Here is a 16,945-nt window from a genome sequence, read left to right on the forward strand (position 1 = left end):
TCCAGGTACTCCAGGTAGTGTGACTGGTTGTCTGTCTTGCTGTCTTGTTAGCCCTGTGATAGACTGTCTAGGGTGTACCCCGCCTCTCACATGATATCAGTTGACCCTTTACAGGACAAGCGGTTACAGAAGATGAATGAATGAATGAAAACTAAGTGGAATTTTATTGCTGTTTTATCTACTGTTTAGTTCTGGATGTTGTGTTCTGTCTGCTACTCTTACTATAACAGTGGACAAATTAGGAATATCAGTTACTTTTGTAGCGCTCTGTTCTCTTAATTTACAGGAGGGTGGAGGGTAACCCGCCTAAAAGCTATTCCGAGTATTCACTGTTGGCGTGGGAGGTGAGCAGATGACGGATCTACGAAAGTATTAAACTTGGGATGTGTGTATAGCAGCAGTTAGAATGTCTGACTCTTTCTAGGTGCAGAGAGACCTGATTATGTTGATACACAGCTATGCTGGCCATGAGAGCTCAGTCTCCCATACATTAACAAAACCACTGTGGCCCCAAAGTTCCCTACTGGTTAAAAGGAAATACATTATGACAAATACACTTCTAGAAGCACCCATAACATTTATTTTGACCAGGTGGTGCCCACCTTTGAATTTAATACCAGTTAAGTCCATCAATTAAGTAAATTAGTCGATGGCACTAAACTGTTGGCGCACGCGCATGTTTGAGTTCATTTGAATCCAGTTCACAGTGTCTTAACAGTACTCACAGTTCCTGGGATGCACAGTGCTGTTAGATATAGTTTGGCAAAACCCTCCTCCACCAGTGTCCCATCACTGTGGTGAAGAAACACGTCCTCAGGCTCCGTCCGCGTTCATAAGCATCCAGGAGGTTCTCAGCAGCTTGGTGCAACAAGTGTTTCCCAAGAACAAGTCTCTCATACTGCTAGCACGAGGTGCTAACTAGCAACAGTTCACAGTGTGGTCACGGTTTAGCATCAATTAAGCAGAATTCCCAATAGGCTCCAACTGAACGTCCAGTCTTTTCAGCAAACAATACACTAAATCATGCAGGCAGGCACGTAACAAATCACACTAAATAAATATAGCTTACTGAACTAAGCATTTTAGCTGGTCGTATCAGAATACGTTGGGATGTCTGTAACACCTTTATTATTATTTTTTTCATCACTCCAGCTCAATTCAGCCTGTCTGCTCTATAAGAATAAGTAAACGTGAAATATCCCTGCCATTTTGAACATAGCAAATTTTTATTGACGTTATCAGCCCACTGCACCACTGAAGATTCTACACAATGGAACCATTTACTGAAGTGACAACACGTCGTTCAGAAGAGGTCTAATTTATGTGAAAAAAGCAACAGCTGAAGCACGTCAGGCAGTATGTGCTGTAGAGCAAACTTTTCTTTCACAAGCTTTCAAGGTAAAACAAAACCTGTTTTTTTCTTTGTGTTCAACAGAATTCTTGGTGAACTGCCGTGAATTTGTTCAATTGTTGCCTGAGTGCACCTTAATTCGTTCGTGCCAAGCAGAACGGCAGGAGGTCGTGCTGTGTGGGTCAGAATCGACTCTCAAATAAATGTACCGCGCCAAGGCTCGAATAGCTTCTTTTTCTCCCCCCCCCAAGTCCTGTGGCCTTGATCAACTGTTCAACATATTCAGAGCTGTAATTTATTTTCCCAGCTGTATAGTAAAAGATAAACAAAGGTGATTAATTTTCAGTGAAAGAAAATGAACATTTTGAATCTTTTTCTTTCAGTAAATGAATTAACGAAATGTGGTGATTAAAATTTGAGCAGCCACAGTCCTGGTAGTTTGAAAGGGTGTTTTTATTAAGTCTGTGTTTATGCATTTAGCTTGTGTTTGGGTTTTTTGTGTGACAGACAGAGAGAAAGCGAGAGAGAGAGAGAGAGAGAGAGAGAGAGAGACCCTGCTGGTCTTCAGGGACTGGAGGAACTCCAGCAGAAGGAAACTGCCTTGAATATCTCTTATGCAAACACACATGTTTGTACCTCCGAATTTATGCTGACCCTCAGTAACATAACTGATGCTAAAGACTCTTTTTTAAATCTGTCATCCCATAAACAACATAATGTATAAATACCTTGAATCGTGAGTCTGTTGCATTCTGTTCACGACAAAAAAAGTCCTAATATGAGCCAGTATGGGTTCATCAAACAGTGATCAAACGATTTTGTGATTCACTTGTTGAAAAAGAGAATATTAGGTCCATTCAATTGTCAGAAGACACCAAGAAACAAAAACTGCTGATAAAGGAGCTACAGACTTATTCACATCATTTTTAGGTCTGATTGTAACAGTGGTCCTGTTAGTTAGGCCGCTTGCAGAGCATCAGCTTTTCGACAGGAAAGGCAGGCAACTCCTTGGGGCTCCACGCAAGTAGGGAGCCCCCAAGGGCTGACAAACATCACACTACAGCAGTGGCAGTAAGAGTGACAGTAAGAAATAGCCATAAAGGGCCCCCAAACTCTGTGCATTCATTCCTGTTACATATCATGTGCATCACTCTTTAAAGTAGTTAAGTATGACAACAATGCCCAATTCAAAATGAAAGAAGTTATCCCTCTGGAAGTAAAATGAAAGGAAGAAAGGGTAAGAGGAGGAAAGCTAGCAAGACTGTGGTAAGTGAAGAAGATAATAACCATTAATAATAATGCTGCTGGTCTGGTCTTAGCTATGTTGAAAATTCATTTGAATCAAGTAACTTCTGTTGTTTAATGAAACACTAAAAGGGGAAATAAGATCATTTGAACAATATTTTTTTCTGTAATGTTAGTTAAATTATTTTTTTTCCTTCTGGGCCCCGTGGCTGCTAACAATACTGGAAGCAAGACCACCAGTGTCTCTGATCCAACTGATCAGGGGCTGGAAGTATGATCTTGGGGTTGTACAGACAAGTCGATCAGTCTGTTTGTTGACTTCACTGCTGTATAATAACATGGACGCCCCCAAGAAGACAGGGGAGGAGCCCAGTGGGTCATTGCAGCAAACTATCAGCGGTTCATTAAGTGCGTGGAAATACTTAACTAAAGATGTGACATGCAGAATATAAGTCAGTCCTGAAATACAACAGAGGTACTACTGCAATGTTCACTCATCTGAAAAGGCGTTGGCCCAGCAAAAACGCTAGCAGAGGAATGGTCCAAATTCTCTCAACAGCAGGCAAGTAACAACTTCACTGAACCCCATGCGGTAACACAGAGAAGGAGGCTGCTCATTAACAATTTGCTGGTGAATTTCTTTGTATACTGCAGCTAAAGGTCTAATAACTTTAGACAAGGCATCAGAGAATTACCATATTTTTTTTTCAACCCAGCTACAGCTCTCATCTTATAACGCACTGTGAAGTACTATTAAATGGTTTATCATGCAGTCAGCTCACTCCTAACAACTACATTTTAGCATGCAGTGGCTGTGGGCCAGACAAGTGTGCAAATGTGAATTGATCTGAAACAATGAATAGAATAGAATAAAATGTCTTTATTGTCATTGTACAAGTACAATGAAATTAAGGTGGTCATTTTAGACTTTTCCAAGGGGTGTTACTAAGAGGATGCCCCTGAACACAACTGGATAGACTTACAGGTAAGACTGAAGGAGGAATCATAAATCCACTTCTATGCACATCAACCCATGTGCTTCTTATGCAAACATTTTCTCAAGCTTTTTCTTTTTTTCTTTTTAAATTGGCTTCATCCAGATAGTTGCTTTGAGATGTTGTTTTCACCCAAAAGGGTGAGTGCTTTTTCATATGCACCTGTGTCCATGTAAAGCACGAGAAAGAATAAATAAATACATAAATAAATAAAAAATGTGAGGGTACTTTTAAAGTCCAAACCCTACATCCAAGCTTAAATCCTCAACTTGGTCCTCACAAATACAGAAGTACGAGAGTATAGTCTTAGCAATACATGCATGCAGTTTTTGGGCATATGAAAACACACTTAAATGCAAACAGAAACATAGGAACACACAAACCATCGAGCCAATACGACAGAGCCTTACTTAACCCTGATGTACACATTCATTTGTTCTTCAACAAATAATTAATTTACATTTCCCAGAGACTTGCCCTGTACCTCACAGTAGCCGCTGACACAGTCACAAACCCTAGCCTTAAACCAAGACTTCACCCTACCCCTTTCATGGTGTCCATTATAGTGACTTCCTTTTTGTTTTGTGAAATGAAGTTGAATTCCAATAAAGCAACTCTGTAAATGAATCTGCTGGATGTCCCCACAACATTAGTAATACAAGCAGACACACACTCACGTATATGCATATGCTTTCCTCTCTCTGGTCCTCTGAGCCCCCCTCACCATTAACAGTCCACCGCAGCACGCCTTTTCCATTTGGGTCTTCCCTTCCACACACGCACACACCCACACACAGACTCCTCTTTCCTCTCTCCCCATGCTGGGTCTCAGAGGATTTGTGGAGTGATTGTTTCTCCTGCAGACAGACGACCAGGCAGCAGAATTGTATTTGTTATTTCTGTAGCGCTGCCCGTAACTGCAGACAGTAGCAAACCGCTGGGCTGCGTGTGTTAACTGTCTGTGTCCGCAGTTATGACGGTGTGTATCATATAACAGCCCCAGCATCCATCGCCTGTAGGTTTTATACGTCTAACAAGGCGGAGTATGTTTGACAGCGCTTTGGACTGGCAGCAGCAGTTTTTGGTCTGTGGGGCATTTATATATTGAGTGACACGTTTTATTATTATTATTTTTTCCCCTTCAATACTGTGCCTTGTGTGAGGAAATACCAATCACCTAAAATGTGCCCTTACATTATATGAATGGTTTTATTTTATTTCATTTATTCATTTTTAACTTTGTCTGGATTTCAGGAGTCACTAAATTAGTTTTTGTGCTAAATGTTTTTTTGTTTTTAATTTACTTTGAATTCAAAGGGCAAGACTCGCAAAATGTTAAAACAATACGTTTCCATTTCGACATTTTCCAGTTACTGTTAGTGAACATAATGTGTGCAACTTTACCACATGCAGAAAAGTAAATGTTTTGTCATAAATGTAAAAGCTGCTGTACTAAAGTGACTCCTGGTTAAACATTAAGATGAGTTTCCTGTTGACAAGCTCTCTCTCTCTCTCACACACACACGCACAAGAAACATAGTTACAGTGTTTAAGGGGCCGTGAATGTGATGAATAACAGTTATTAGTTAGTATGTAGTATGTAGTAGTATGTAATATTTTTCTAACCTTTACTGAATGCCAAAATAAAACTTTAATAATGTTCATAATGTTCAGATGTGACTGTGACACGTCTAGGAGACACGATAGAGTTGGACCATTACATAATGGAACAGCCTATTAAACATCTTTAACAAAAGAAAAAAGATTGAAACAAAGGCCTGTATGACTGACAAACAATAAATAAATAATACATTTGGTGCAAAGGAGATAAATGCATATCCATGTATATTCTGTACCTTTACATTGTTGGTACTGCATCCAGTACCTTTTTGTTTTGTAGACCGTCAAGAAATGTCACACTGCCTTTAGATCTGACTTATAGCTCTGTTCTTTTTCTTTTAATATGAACATTTAAAGTCATATTATAAGTCAAAGGGCCTTCCATCCAAACAAGCAGCTGCTTTGCCTTAAATTTGTCATTTTCATATGTTTCTTTCTCACATTTAGCCTTGTCAATTTGACTTCAAATCCCTGGTGCTTATGTATATATTATTTCTGTTTTCTTGTTCTTAAAACTTAATTTCATTTATTACAGTAAAAGAGAAATTGTTGTTCTTGACCTGACCTGCTTGACGGAGAGCGCTGCCTCCCCTGGATCCAACGAGGTGGTGACAGTACCATCTCTGTGCAAATCACTCTGGCACAAAACTGACAGCTACTATTGCAGTAGAATCTACACTATATGTAGATACACCAGATGTATGATAATTATCGTATCTGTGATCACTTGGCTGTATTTATGATATGCAATCCGTACTGCCAAAAGTCCCATAATGCACAATGATTTTATCATTTTGTGACTCTAGTTGTAATCAGCCACCTTTCTCTGCTTCTTCTGAAGTTTCACGGCGGTTGACAAACACTATATGAATTCTCATGTGAAGAAAGTAAATTGCAGAGCCTATGTCTCTTTTCACAGTTATGCTTGGCATGATGCTGAAAGGACTCCTTTAGCCTACTTCAGCTGACGAGCTAAGTGTTTTATTTAGCCACAAAGAGCAGGTTACAAGTCAAGCCATCGTAGTTTTCTCTTATAGTGTTTTATTTAGTGAACAGTTGTGTTTTTGTTTTGTTTTTTCATTTCATGTTGGGACATTTTTATTTGAATGAGTCCTAAAAGACATTCCTCTATCCCACTGTGAGATTTATAATTACATTTACATTCATATTTTTAATCATATCTATATTAAATTCACCTCTAATTCAGATTGAGATTAATATTTTTACTGTATTTTATAGAGGTTTACATTTGTTATACTGGGCATAGGCTTGTACGTTGGATGCAGACTACTAAAGTGAAATTATTCTGATAACAGATTCCATCTTAAATCTGACACTGACCCAATAAAAATTGTGCTTTTACATGCCCCTTTTATATGCCCCAAAACATCAATCAGAACTTTTCTTACAATGTGGTTCTTCCTGCTGAGGAATCTGCTAGAAATATAACAGAAGTAGTCACAAGTTCAGTTGTAGCTTTGTTTCTGGATATGTCATGACCTAGATGACTGACAACATTCAGTAGAAGAAGATAGCTACATTTGACAAAGGTTTTCAACAGACCTGCCCACATCCATTCTGGCCTCGTCAATCCAAACGCTTCTTTGAAACTTGTTAAATCAGTTGATCAGCATAGAAATGTAGCACACTTCTACATTTTTTTTTAAAGGTCTACACCACCTCTTTTAATCCGACTGAAAATCAGTTTGCATCTGGTCAAACTGTTCTGACGAGGTGGCCGACTTGGGGTTTTACACTTATTATTATTAGTGGAATACACAGTAAGTGTCCATTTAAACTAAACAAGTTAGTGCGTTTAAGTGTGAGAGTACTTTCCAGGTGATATTCATAACTTCCTTCAGGCATCTCACATATTTCCAGCCCGATCTCTGAAGGATTAAACAAAAGCAGCATTTGTAACCAAAACAGGTAAAAACAAGCAGACATTAACAAGGCAGGGCACTTGACAGATGTTTTTCAAATACAGTACATCCACCCCCCCGCCCCCTCATCCAACAGCAGCACTGAGGGCAGATCTGTGTGATTTTCTAGAAGATGAAAGTGAATATGCAATTAACATGCTATAATTGCTGGCAGTCTCTTTTTATTTCAAGATGAAATGATGTGAGCTCTCTCCCAAGCCAAGGTCGGAGGCCCGAGCCCATGCAATACATATTTAATGGAGAAAGACAGAGAGCGAACACGTGTGGCTGGATAGTTGGACGCCGTCTCTTAAATAACGTCGGCAGCTGCTGTTGCTCAGTATTGGGCTGTGAAATAAATGATGTTTAATAAATCATTGCACCGCATTCTCACTCTGCATTATTTATTATTTTCTGTGTGATTAATTAATTTTTATTTTTTTGTTTGCTCAGGTCTAAATCCAGAGAATGATTGTTCATTTCCGTTTCTTACAGCACAATTCTGTAGCCAGACCACAACTAGAACACACTCTACTTAAGATTATAGTAAATGGGCCACCTCTCTTTCATGTGATGACGTGGTTTCGTGGCTTATTCTTCATTTCTAGATCGCTCCGGGTTTTTAGCCATGCCGCCGTGCACTATAAACCAACCACCGCGCTGCCCCTCGCAAATGGCATCACAAGCACAAGTGCTCTATCAACTTCAAACGTAAAAAACTAAAAATGATTCAGCTCCACATGCAGCTTTAAGAGTCCACAAAGTCTGAGACAAGACAGCATTGTTGGATGGCGAACACCCCAAAATAGTGTGGTGAGAAATGGAGCTGCTTAAGCATCTCCCTGCCAATGATATCAGATTAAGCAGAGCTCTCAGGGCCCATCCGGTGCTCGCTACATGGATGACCTCATCGGCTGTGGATCGGGTGGTTTGGCAGAGAGGTAGCGTGGATAAGCTGTGGCAGGAGATGACAGAAAACGCAGCAGAGACGTTTTCTGTAAAAAGAAAAAGCAGCGTGTTGGTGCCGACACTGGCGACGATATGATCCTTAGATGCTTAAATTGATAGAATTAAGTCAAGAGTAATGCTTTGGAAGCAGTTGGTTGTATAAATCCTTCCAAGAATCAAAGACGTGTTATACTATGGTTCATTTATTTAATATAGTAGTTTGAACGGGAAGCCTGAACTTCTTTGTTGAGTGTGGATAAAATCCAGAATATAATCCCTATTTAAAACAGAGGCACAAAGTGGCATATTAGGGTTATCAGTGAAACATGCAACTTTTTGTGCACGAAATAAAATGCTTAGTCTTCTTGTGCCATGAAGTATTGTAATTTTGGTGTGGCAAATTCATTCCAAATTATCACGGCGCATGCAAACAAACAAGTACTAGTAGTTGATTGGAACGTGGTTTGCAGAGTTGTAGTGCTATCGGGATTACAGTCATAGCATTTGTGTCTTTGGAAAGGTAACATTTTATCTTAATGTTCAATTTTCTGAACATCCTTATCCTTTATTTTTATTTATTATTACTTGATAAGCTCCCCTGGTTTTGACAATTTTTTATCCTCTTTTTCCTAATATCTTTATTTTCAGTAAAAACTGTTGGACACAGCAACTCGATTGATGGAAATCTAATCCTCTAATAAGAGGAAGTTATTATTTTAACTGAGAAAATGTGTTTATATGTTGTAAGTAAACCAAACTAAAACTTGAAAGTTGAAACTATGCAATCTTGGTGATTTGAAGAAAAACTCCCCAAACTGAAAAGATGAACCGAAAAGTGATTTTTAACTTCACAGAACTGCGGCAGAATTTAGAGAAGGCCTAAAGTGCAGCTGTAAACATCATCTGAATGATGTACAGCGACTGCAGCTCCTCAAAGATGTGACACACGCCTCACGGCAAAGGAAATCTGACAGAAAGCGTCACATCCACATCTCTGGCCTGTCAGCGAGGGAACAATTAATTGCAGCTACAAAGTATTTTCTTTGCCCAATGCAAATCAACAATGTCTCAGGCAATTAGCCCTCCACCCCTCCCCCTTCCCTCTGAGGACTGAGGCCTGAATCCTGTGTGTCACCCTCTTCACATAATGAAGAGACAGCGGGTGTCATGTCTGGACTTGGCAATCTGCTACTGACATGAGAGTTAGAGTATTAAATGGACTAACTGCCGGCTTTACCGCTGAGGAACACCGGTGTCTGAGCCCAATGATTACTGTGGCCCCAAACAAAAATGACATTTGTCTGACAATAAAATTGGATACTAACCTGTCTGAAAGCTGTCTCCATTTGCCTAGAACAAATGTTGGCGTCGGAAAACAGTTTGACACACTTTTCCCCTTGAATGCATAGAGACGGCGAAGCCATCCTGAGGCTCACGGTAATGGCCCCTCATTGTTGGCCGCAGAGGATGTGGCGCTATTCATACCGGTGGATGATTGAAAAGAAAATTGAATCTCTTTTGATGTGATAAATGTGTCTATTACTGCATTTGCACACAAAATGTCGGTGGAAATTATAGTGGGGAGGCAGGGCTCAGAGGGGAAAGTACATAGGGATGGCATATTGGCTAGCTTTGATTGGAGCTGAAATATAAATATACTGTACCGCTAGTGAAATGAGTCCAAGCTGCCTGATTTTTCCACAGGAACTTCACAAATGAAAGGCCTTGAGAGCCCCAATTGTAAGACTATATAAAAAGGTTAAATGTCTCTTTTCCTCGCCAAAGAGCTATTTGATAAAGGACACCAACAACTGTTTGCCTTGTAATAAAAGAGAATTTTCTCTTTTCAAAAACTTCTGAAAGACAGGAAGAAGCTTGTGGCAGAAAGGCTGTGTTTTGTGGCATGAAGTGTTGCACTGTGAAGGACAAACTCATTTGAAATTGTTAAGGCAGTTGTTGACATGGTTTGATGTGCACCTGTATCACAAATGTTCTCTTGGTGGTAGAAATAAACACACCCTCTTTTGCCATTTCTGAGACATTTGGAATGCAGGAATGATAATGTTACTTGAATATTCATTAGTTTTTGCCTTACGTACACATACATATAGACATATACACTGTATCTCTTGCTCTTTATATATGTATAGTACGTATGGAAGCTAATGCTCTCCGTATAGAAAATTTCAGCCCGTCTGCAGCTGAACATCACGTGGAAAAGCCAGAATCCTATTTAGAAAATGTTTTGTGAACAGATGATTAGTAGAACATAGAATTGTTTAAATAACAGGCGTCATGTTTGAAGAGGAAGCATCAGAACCTCATCCCGTCTGTGAAACGTGGGGGTAGTGATGTCCTTGTTTAGGTCTGTTTTGATGAATCTGACACTGACCACTGACGGACCAATGAATTTGGAATTATACCGGCAAAATCTACAAGATGGCATGTCTGCCATGCAGCAACCCCAACCACTCAACAAAAAATGGTTGAGGAACAAAATCATTGCTGTGGAATGGCCAAATCAAAGTCCCGACCTTAATCCAATAGAAATATTGTGGGTGGACCTGAAGTAAACAGTTCACGTGAGGACATCGTCTAAGACCTGAAGTGGTCCTGTACTGATGAATGGGCTAAAATCGCTCCAAGCCGCTGTAGTTGACGGATCAGCAGTTACTGGAAATGTTTAGTTGCTGTTGTTGTACTTTTGCTAACTCACAGATATGTACAAATGATTCATCTGTGAAGGTTCTCGGTCATCCAGGTCATGGTATATCCAAAAAAGCGTTTAAAGGGGAATTACCGTTTCTTACAACCTGGACCTTATTTCTGGCATAAAATACGATGGTTTACTCACCCATATAACTTCGGTGTAATTTGGAGTAGTTCAGAAGATATTTAGATCCAGCAGAGCGCTGCGTATATCCATATAGTGGGAGTGACTGGGGCACCGAAACGCAGCCTGTAAATAACGCATTATCTCTGTGAAACTCTCTCTGCCTCCGCATCCTCCTTTCAACAACCTCCTCATCCATACACTCTGGCTCAAAACAGTAAGGACGTCCATCATAAACAAAGTCATCTTCCACAAACTCAGAATCGGAAAAATATGCAGCCATGTTGCAAAAAAATAGCAGTAGCAAATTACAGGTAAACAAGCCGACCGTCGCTGGTGCGTGTGACGCTCAGAGATGACATCATCCAGGTCAGAAGTTAGTAGGTCCATCTACAGACCCCAGATGATGATAACAGGTAACTCCGGACTCAACGGGTAATAGCACTAGCGTATCATAACAAAATATTGGTGAAATGAACAAGTTTCACGACAGACTGATACGTTATTTAGAGGCTGCGTTTCGGTGCCCCAGTCATTCCCACTATATGGATATACGCGGTGCTCCGCTGGATCTAAGGCCACGTCCACACATACGAAAACGATCTTTTCCCTCTCCGTTTTCGAGGGCATCGTTTCAAGAAATATCCGCGTCCACACAGGTCCGTTTCAGCACGACCGAAAACGCTACTTCATATTCCAGGCCTATAGGTGGCGCTGTTTCAGTTTCAGAAATTCACCAAAAACGGAGAGGAAGAGGCGGAGCATGCGCACAAATCTTGAGCGCTGTTTACAAATCGCCTTTTTTGCTCAGCGTGGTGGCACAGGAGCATGATATTTTGCCCTAGTAACCCTAATAGGCTCAATATCTTCTCCAGCAGGAAAACTAGCATGTAGTCCGCCATTGTTGTTGATGTTGTTATGAGACGTCTTGCGGGAGGTGGAAGGCTGCTCGGGGGTGTGGCGATGACATCATCGATTTCGGCGTTTTCGCCGTCCATACTGAAACGCAAGAGTTGCGTTTGCGAATTTCTCCACCCTGGGACCCGTTTTCAGAAAAGTGCGTTTTAGGGCTATGCGTTTACAGGATACGTGTGGACGATCGGCCAAAACGATGAAAAATTTATGCGTTTCAGCGTTTTTGCGTTTCCGTGTGGACGGCCCCTAAATATCCTCCAAATGACACCAAAGTTTTATAGGTGAGTAAACAATCGGATTTTATGCCAGAAATAAGATCCAGTTTGTAAAAAATGGTAATTCCCCTTTAAAAGCAAGTTTCAGTAGAAGTTTGTTAGATGTTAGATTTAAGTTGGTTTAAGTACCAACTTAGTCACTCAAACACAACTTTTTTTTCTTTTTTTAACAGTACTAAAGACCTGCCATGGTGGGGTATGTATATGCATACAGCATAGTATTTGTAACTTTCCAAACATGCTAAATCATGTTTCCTCATAATCCAATCACAATTTCCTTCAAAACAGATTTGCGGTTGCAATTTAGTTGAATAGAAAAGTAAATTGTGGGCAACAGGCACACACTTCAACAAATACCATAGTCCTCCACTCTCCCTCTGTATTTTAATAATCATTATTCCATCAGAAAGAGTCTTTGTTGGTTAATGAATGTAGCCTTGCCTTGAGTGAGAGTTCTCAAGAACTTTTTCTGAAGCTCGCACCCCAGTCTCAACTCATTCACTTTCACTGTTCAAATAACAGGCTTACTATTTGAGTTATTTGTAGGGGAAGATCAAGGTCTACCTCCCAGTACTGTGAAGCCTTGACCCGTTATGTAGAGGACACACCAGCGTCACACTTTCATCATTCAGCTGCATTAGACAGGGTTGGTAACTGAATAAGTGTGTGAGAGTTTACAGTTTTCTTTAATTGATCTGATGCAATAAATTTTCTTTATCTTTTACAACACATTTTTTAAATGAATGTTCTGCATTAGAATGTAAGTTTTAACTCATCCACTGAAATGTGCCAACTACCACCAGGATCCTACCAGTAGGGTAAGTTAGGGCTGTAGTGAAGTCTAGATGCACAGAAATGACATTTACCTAACCTCAAATTCCGAAATAGCATTTAGAAGGATGTAATAAGGAGGAGAGGAACAGGTAGGTGTAAATATTTAAAGGTTTAAATAAATGAATAATGAATCAGAAACTGATTTAGAACCAGCTCAGTGTCTGCAGTAAAATAATCAGCAACTATCTTTAATTGTCTTGTAGTGCTCTTTAAGTGACTTTTACATGAATAAATTGGATTTGTAGATGCAACCCTAAAGTTTCAATTCTGATCAGCTGAAAAGCACAGGATGCAGATTTAAAAACAAAAAACAACACCACACTAATAGCATACCATTCAGTTTTGTTATTTTAACAGAAACAATAAAAACAACACAGACTTTGTCTGATTGGAACTTAGTTTTGAGGTCGAGACAGGTTATCTTTCTATGATCCTTGTGGTTATGATGAAGTAGCTGAGGTACTGATAACTGACTCTTTATCATGAAAGCCCTGACATTTCCTCTAGCGCCACTGTGAGGTTCACATTTTTGTATTTTGATAAAAGATCTTTTCACATACTGAATTCATTTCCATGACATTTTTTCTTCCGCTTTTAATAAGATCCAGCCTCATATTTTAATCAATCACCTTGCATCCTATTTTAAGCTACCAGTTTTAAGCATTGCTTTTAGACTTTCTTACAAACAGAAATCAAGAATCAAGAATCAAGAATCCTTTATTGTCATTATGTGAGGACATAATGAATTTTTGTGCGGTAGCTCCTGGCTTAAATAGTGCAATTATAAGAATAAAATAAGATAAAAAAGTAGTGTGTGTGTGCAGGGTGGGAGGGGGGGTGATTGACTTCATAGCTCTGGGGAAGAAGCTGTCTCTCAGTCTGTTGGTTGTGGTCTTGATGTTTCTGTACCTTTTCCGTAAAGGAAGAGGTACAAACAGTCCATGGCCCGGGTGGGTGGGGTCTGTTGCGATGCGTCTGGCCCTCTTCTGGACTCGGGCCGCATACACAGAGTCCAGATCTGGTAGACGACAGCCCACAATCCCCTGTGCTGTCCTCACATCCTGAGCTAAGTCCTTCCCGTTCTGTGCTGTGCAGCTGCCGTACCACACAGTCACACTGAGGCACAGGATGCTTTCGATGGTGGCTCTGTAGAAGTTAATGAGCAGCTGTGAGGAGAGTCCACTCCGCTTTAACTTCCTGAGGAAAAAGAGCTGTTGCTGAGCCTTCTTCACCAGGTGTGAAGTGTTTACAGTCCAGGAGAGGTCGGAGGAAATGTGGATGCCCAGGAACTTGATGCTGTCCACTGCCTCCCCATGTAAGCAGAGAGGAGCGAGTTCAGTCTTTCTGGTCCTCCTGTAGTCCACTATGACTTCCTTGGTCTTGCTGGTGTTCAGGATGAGATTGTTCCTGGAGCACCACTGAGTCAAATTCTGGACCTCTCCTCTGTAGTGGGTCTCATCGTTGTTGGATATGAGACCCACCACGGTGGTGTCATCCGCAAACTTCACAACCATATTTGTGGGGTGGGTGGCAGAGCAGTTGTGAGTGAAGAGGGTGAAGAGGGCAGGGCTGAGCACACGACCGTGTGGCGGGCCTGTGTTGAGGATCAGTGAGGCAGTTGTGGACGCCCCCATCCTCACCACCTGGGGTCTGTTGGTGAGGAAATCCCTGATCCAGGAGCAGAGCGATGCTGACAAACCCAGATTGTGGAGCTTCAGGGCCAACATGTCAGGGAGCACAGTGTTGTGAATGGACACATGTCCAGCATCAGGCTTTCTAACACAGGCTCGCCCCAGGGTTACGTCCTGTCACCGCTACTTTTTATTATGTACACAGACAGTTGCACAACGTCACAAGAGGACAGCTACGTTGTTAAACTTTCAGATGACACTGCCCTTCTGACCCTCCCTCAGGGCCCAGATTCAGGTCATGGTCAGGTCCTACCTGCCGTCATTAAATGGTGTGATGATCACTTCTTGGATTTAAATGTGTCAAAAACTAAAGAACTGATTATTGACTTTAGGCAACATCAGGGACACACACAACATCAACCAGAGTCATTCACAATGAGCAGGTCCAAATAGCTGACTCTTGCAAATATCTTGGCACTTCGATTGACTCACAGCTCAAATTTAAAGAAAACTCTGAGCTTATTGTCAAACGGGGTCAACAAAGACTTCATCTAATGAGGAAATTACATTCTTTTAATTTGTCTGTGATTAACTTTTATCATTCTTTTATTGAAAGCCTTTTAACCTTTTCCTTTATCTGCTGGTTCAGTGGGTTGTCTATGAGGGAGAAAAATAGCTTGAACACTATCGTTAAAGTATATTCAAAAATTACTGACACGGAGCAGAAGAATTCAGGCACGATCTGGGAGGAAGGAGTCGCTCATAGAGCGAAATCAACAATCAGCCAACCAGATCACATTTTGTCGACCGCGTTTTATCTATTTATTTATTGGATTTATTTATCCATGGGATTTATTTCTATTGGATTTCTACTACAGATTTTAATGATCTTAATGAGCACTGATTTTGGGATTGATTATTATGTGCCCATGCACTTATTGTTTCCTTGGCTTGCTTGTTTATTTATTTATTGTGTATGGAATGCATGTGGAAAAGCTCCGAATGAATTGCCCTGTTGGAATAAATAAAGTTCTCTGAATCTGAATCTGACTCATTGGCTGACCCCCTGCCGGTTTACCTCAGTCAAAATGCCACAAGCAATGGAAATTCCTCCATTCATGTTCCTCTCGGATAAATGTCAAGTGTAATAATCACAGGTTAATACACTAACACTTTAAACTAAGATGATGATTAACATGGTAAGTGGTATACATTTTTGACATATGCTGATTTTGGTGTTAGCATTTTAACCCCAACATATGGCCTCACAGAACTGCTACTATTTCTGATATTTTATTTCTTTTTTTAATTAGTAGATCAACAAGAAGTGCTGTCAAGTGTTGCTCCTTGAATTTCCAAATGTTTTGAAGTCTAAAGTGTCATTATGTCTGTCCAGTATAGCACTCCTTTTGGAGCTTTTTTATTTTTATTTTGAAATTCTGTACTGTCATAAAATTAGTATTCAGATGTTTAGTAGAAGAGTCTCAGATGAATGTTTTATTAATTGTGGACAGAGTTGGTTTATAATAATTCAAACTGCCACAGTAAGAGTCAATTTATAGATACGTTAAGTCACTATAGCAACAATCGGTGTTTGGATAATGTTCATCAGAAATGCACATGTGTAGTTTCCCTGTAGTACCTGGTTATTCTAGAAAAATATTTTGCCCTTTTTTTAAAAAAAGAAAAAAAAATCCATCAAAACCACCTTCAGTAATGTGTAGGCTTGAGAAGTCAAAAAGACATTCCTTGTATTGAGATTAGCTCACTATAACAAAACTGTAGCATGTCTGCAGCCTTATCCTTTATTATGGAAAGCTCTGGCTGTGTCTACACCACAGCTTGCTGATCTTTAAATTACTTCGGATTTGTGCCGATCAGTCCTTTGTCCAACAATATCTGCAAAAAACAACTTTGCAGTAGTTCCTGCTGAATGGAAAAGTCAGCATCCGTTGTCTGCAGAAACATTTAATCAGAAAGAAATCTGCTTCTTTTGTCCTGCACCATTCACATTCTTCTCTAGTGGCTCCATTGCTTTAATGACTTGAGTGAAAAAAGACCTGTTATGTCAAGAAGTCAAGAGAAACTCAAGCAATATTAACTCGGTTTTGTTACTCTTTCATGCTGTCTTCAACACAACTGGTACTTTGTTGATCCTTTCATAAATGATTAATTTTCAAGGCTCAAAGGCCCAAATGTTAATGTCTGCATTCTTCATATTAACAGTCGCGAGGAACAGAAAGAAAGAGAAGCAAGACATACAGTAAATGAAGTTGTCTGAAAAGTCTCATAATACTATACTGTATGTATGCATGGGTTATTGTGCATGTCATCTCTTCTCCAACCAGCCCTTTTGTTCAGCTTTATTTGAGAGGC

Source organism: Chelon labrosus (genome assembly GCF_963514085.1).
Source record: "Chelon labrosus genome assembly, chromosome: 11".
Lineage (NCBI taxonomy): Eukaryota > Metazoa > Chordata > Actinopteri > Mugiliformes > Mugilidae > Chelon > Chelon labrosus.